The sequence below is a fragment of the Bidens hawaiensis genome, unplaced genomic scaffold, assembly GCF_021521415.1.
Source record: "Bidens hawaiensis isolate Kalapana, Puna unplaced genomic scaffold, B.hawaiensis_p1.1 tig00027571_1, whole genome shotgun sequence".
Taxonomy (NCBI): domain Eukaryota; kingdom Viridiplantae; phylum Streptophyta; class Magnoliopsida; order Asterales; family Asteraceae; genus Bidens; species Bidens hawaiensis.
In genome coordinates this window covers 1-5,133 of record NW_027494471.1, presented here as the reverse complement: position 1 = coordinate 5,133, position 5,133 = coordinate 1, and the positions used below count along the sequence as shown (strand labels likewise).

The window sequence follows — 5,133 nt, the reverse complement described above, 5'->3', positions numbered from 1 at the left end:
ATATGTTCTAATTTATGAATTGTGACACCACCTGTTCACAGGTTTGGTTTCGGGTGAACCCGAAACGTCGTATTTGAGGTTCAATAGACGGGTTAAACGTGTTATGTTACCTACAAACATTTTACCAATTCTAAAAAAGTATGTAACTATATTATTTAAAGAAGATTATATGCTTTGGCTTACATCTACCCATGAATCTAATCTCATTTTTTATAGAACATAAACTAACAAGATTGAAGACACCATCACCACATAATCTCTCCACAAGTTTCGAAAAACCAATTTTTCCTATTTAAATATGAAACATGTTTTACAAAAAATGGATTTGGCTCCATATAATCAGAAATCAACTATCCTAATATTAACATGTTATCCTATGATATTATTAGCAACCTATAAATACATTTTCTTTGTGTGTACAATTTACCATTATTTACCCCCCTCCCATTATCTCTGTGCACATTTTCTTTCAAATTCCCTTACAGAGTTTCTCAATTTTCGAAACTCCGCAGGGGAAATCATCTTTTAAATCACATTTTTGTATAAACACGTAAGTTTTTTTTTTCTAATTTATTTTCGTTGTTTTGATTTCGTTCATGGCCAAATTGTGCCTAAAAACGCCTGAAAAGATTTAGGTATAATTTATAGAATCTAGCGTTTTATGAAACGTTAACATTTATGTTTCTTTTATCAACATAAAGAGACGAGGCCCATAGAACGACGTTTTCTTGGTTCGCGTTTATGACATTTTTGGATGCAAAATTAAACAAGATATGATCAAGGAGTTACTCTTTGGTTTCCTATTAATTTATTCATCTCTTGCCAAACATGCTCATTTCGGACGCGATAACAAACCTCCAAGACGTGCACGCTTGCAAGCCAATCCTGGTCCCGGTCCAGGCCCTGGCCCGGGGCCAGGAAAGAAATGGCTAACTTTGAACGGTACGTAACGTCATCACTTCGTTTGCCATTACAATGCCATTAACTACAACATAATTTATTTACATTATGTTTATTAGGTGGTGAGCCATTGGTGATAGCCCAAGGCGGTTTCCCGGGGCTATTCCCGGACTCATCGGGTACAGGATACTCTGCAGCTATAGCAATGGGCGTGCCCGGTATCCTTAGATATTGTAACTTGCAACTAACAAAAGATAATCTAGGAATATGTCTACCCCACATAAAGCTCGATAACTGCACGGATGCAGCTACCAAGTTCCCTAAGCAGAAACGACGGTACAACATTAATGGTAAAGACGTCGATGGTTGGTTCGCTATTGATTTAACCATCGACGAAATAATGAAGGACATAAGTTGTAAGATTTCATATTTCCATCCTCGTTATGTTATGCGTTAAACGCACTCGATAACATGTGTTACATAAAACAGTGTTACAGAATATCTACTCAAGAGCAAGTGTTTTTGATTTTGTATACCCTCCGCTTCAACCCGATAGTGTTTTCGGCCTCGAGCCGAAAGGCAAACTATGGTTAAACGTTCAGGTGGGTCCCGCATCGCGTAACATTACTAACGTACTATACTAGTTAAACAAAGAGTTAACTGCATTTTCGTCCTTGTGGTTTGTCCAAATCTACGGTTTTAGTCCAGTAGATTCAAATTTGCGATCTTTGTCCCTGTGGTTTCATTTTACTTGCAATTAAACCCGAATTCACTAATCCCGTTAAGTCTGGTCGTTAAACTCATCAGCGTGCCCTTCACGTAAGGGGCAGTTTTGTCCTTATCCTCCCCCCCAATACACCCCAGCCTCTCACGTGAGGGGGCTTGCGAATTACGACTGTGGTTTATTTGGGGATAAAAAGGACAAAACTGCCCCTCACGAGAGCGGCACGCTGATGAGTTTAACGATCAGACTTAACGAGGTTAATGAATCCGGGTTTAAATGCAAGTGAAATGAAACCACAAAGACAAAAATCGCAAATTTAAAACTATTGGACTAAAACAGCAAATTTGACAAACCACATCGACGAAAACCGCAGTTTACTCTTAAACAAAACACAAGTTGTTTGTTTTGTTTTAACTTTTAATCTACGCGTTTATTTTGTAGAACGACGCGTTCTGGGGCGCGCATCAGTTAAGCGTAGTACGATATATCGACGATTCCAAGGAATTCTTTACAGCTGATTACATCTCATCACCCGAGATCGGGTTCTTGAAAGCCGTGGCAACAGGCAAAAACATGGACTTAACGAAAACCAAGCTCGTGTTCCGGTTCATGAAACCCGACGACGTTGAACCAACTAACAAGGAAACATATGGGGCCCTTGTAAAGAAACTCGGGATGATCAAGGCATTCGCTTCGGTATTCTTGTCCCGAAAGACTACATATTGCCCGTTGGGAAAGACGGGTACCTTCAGCCCGCAACAACCCTTGTTGCGGATGCTCATAAAGAAGGGCTCGCGGTGTATGTTTCGGGTTTTGCATCCGATATATTTTCAAGTTATAACTATAGTTATGACCCGGCTACAGAATACTTGCATTTCGTTGATAATCCAAAATTTGCAGTCGACGGGGTTGTTACTGAGTTCCCGGGTTCGGCTTCAAACGCTATCGGTAAGAAGTCAAGCTCCTAGCTGCGCTTGTCACAGCCAGGTTTTGACAGTTTGACGGTTTGAACTGATTTTTTTTTAAATAATAAAAAATGGCCAGTTTCAAACCTTCACTTAAACTGGTAAACTGTTAAACTGTCAAAACCGAACTGTATATATTTGACAAAACTGGAAGACTTGTTTCGGTTTATATGGTTTGACCGGTTTCAGTAATTTTTACAACAATGACAGCATGCTTAGCTCAATGTCCAAACTTGGGCCCGATGGTCGCAAACACGTTGATCATATCGCACAATGGTGCAAGTATAGATTACCCCGGGTGCACTGATCTTGCATACAAGAAAGCTATCGATGATGGGGCGGATATAATCGACTGCAACGTTCAAATGACACAAGACGGTGTCGCATTTTGCTTGGAGTCAGCTGATCTACTTGGTAAAACTAATGCTGCAATGGCATTTATGGACAGATCAACCACCATCCCGGGTATTCAACCGAAAAGTGGCGTGTTCACCTTCGATGTCACGTGGACCGAGATCAAATCCGTTAAACGTGAGTAGTTAGTTACAGATTCGGTTTTTTTTTTTTTTTTTTTTTTTTTTTTTTTGTATTTTACTTATTTTCACTTCATTGTAGCCTTGATTCAAAACCCGTTTCAGTCAGCCGGATTGTTTCGAAACCCGAAAGCTAAGCATGCTGGAAAGTTTCTAACACTGCCAGAGTTTTTGGATCTTGCTAAGAAGAATTCATCAATGGGAATTCTCATTGGAATTCAAGTAAGTTTCTAATGCTACCGGACTGGACCATCTGTGTTCTAGGGGTGCAAATGAGCCAAGGTGAGCGCGAGCTTGGCTTGCTTTGACTTACAAGAGCTCAAACTTAAGCTCTTTTTTCTAAAACTCGAACTCTACTTGTCAGCCGTTTTTTCAAGCTCATACTCAACTGGTTGATTATTTGTTTAATTAATTGATATTGCGCTTTTAAATGCTTTTATTTATTTTAAGAAAAATCTTAAACGAGCCTAAACTTGGTTCGAACTCGTGTAATATCATAAACGAGCCAAAGCTCGACACAAGCTTGGCTATGCGGTGTGAAATTAATACAAAGAAGTCCAAAAGAGGTAAAAACTTAAAAATACACAAGGCTCGAATGGGGTGCAAACGAGCCGATCCGAGCCTGAGCTCGGCTCGTTTAACTTACACAGAGCTTGAGCTCAGCTCATTTCGAGCTCTATTTTCAAATCTCGAGCTCGGCTCGTGAATGGGTTTTGAAGCTCGAGCTCGGCTCGGGCTCGGCTTGTTTACTATTTATCATATATTTTTTATATAATTATAATTATTTATATATATATTTTTCTATTATAATTTTATGTATAAAAAATAATATAGATTATATAGTTATTTATTTTTTCATAACATTATATATATTAATTAATAATTATTAAATATATATTTTAAAAAAATCATATAAATGACAGGCTTTTAGGCTCACGAGCCGGCTCGAGCTCGATAAGTGAAGCTAGGGCTCGGGCTCGTTTATTAAACGAGCTTATTTTTAGGCTCAATCGAGCTTTTTAACGAGCCGATCTCGAGTAGCTCGCGAGCAGCTCAGCTCATTTGCACCCCTAGGCTCGACAAGTCTAAACAAGCTTCCTGTACAAGGCTCAGGCTCAATAACTAAACAAGCTTTATTTGAGGCTCGTCTCTATTCGCGGGAAAGTTAATTTCTAACATCATTATTAAAACATGTTGCAGCATGCTGCATACCTAGCATCAAAGAAGGGCCTTGACATGATCAGCTCGGTGAACCTTGCACTCAAGAACGCGAAACTGGATCCGAAACAGCAAGTTTTGATCCAATCCGACGACACGTCGGTGTTAGCAAAGTTCAAGACATTGTGGCCAAACTACCGGAGAGTTTTGCTGTTTAGCAAGCCCATTGGCGACGCCCCGAAGCCCGTGGTTACTGATATTAAGAAGTACGCTGATGCGGTTAATGTGGGAAAGAAATCTATAGTTCAGGAGAGCAAGATATTTTTTTCGACAGGTTCGACGAAAATTGTCGAAGAAATGCATGCTGCAAACATCTCGGTGTATGTTTCGGGGTTTTCGACAGAGACGCTGAGTATGATGCTTGATTTTTATAGTGATCCGTATACCGAGCTTATTTCGTTCTTGGCGGAGGGTATCGATGGTGTGATCACCGATAATCCGAAAACCGCAAGGGCATTTATGAGTAAGTTCTATAAATTTTTTGCGGGTGTTCTTCAGGTTCATTTTACGGGTTTGGGGTTTTTCGGGTCGGGTTCTTTGGGTTGCAAAGTTTTAAATCTTAACCCGAAACCCAACCCAAATCTCTCATGGGTTTTTGGGGTTAGGGCAATTCAGGTTCGGGTTGGGTTAATCGGGTTTCGAGTATTTTAGAAACAAAACAAAAAACAAAGAAAATTAAATAATTTCAATGCTAAAATTAAAACAACATATTCTTTTTCACTAATAACGCAAATAACCAAATAATAAACCAATATAACTTGATAAAACAATTCAAAGGAAGAATAAAACTAAG

General features: G+C 39.3%; 1 pseudogene across 1 annotated transcript; it reads left to right on the top strand.

Moving 5' to 3' along the window:
- The first annotated feature begins 257 nt into the window (after positions 1-257).
- Positions 258-4,838, top strand: LOC143575678 (glycerophosphodiester phosphodiesterase GDPDL7-like; annotated as a pseudogene). Its single transcript, XR_013142809.1, has 7 exons — positions 258-942; positions 1,020-1,316; positions 1,390-1,502; positions 2,066-2,572; positions 2,800-3,120; positions 3,205-3,344; positions 4,323-4,838. The product of XR_013142809.1 is annotated as a glycerophosphodiester phosphodiesterase GDPDL7-like (transcript).
- Positions 4,839-5,133: the final 295 nt, after the last annotated feature.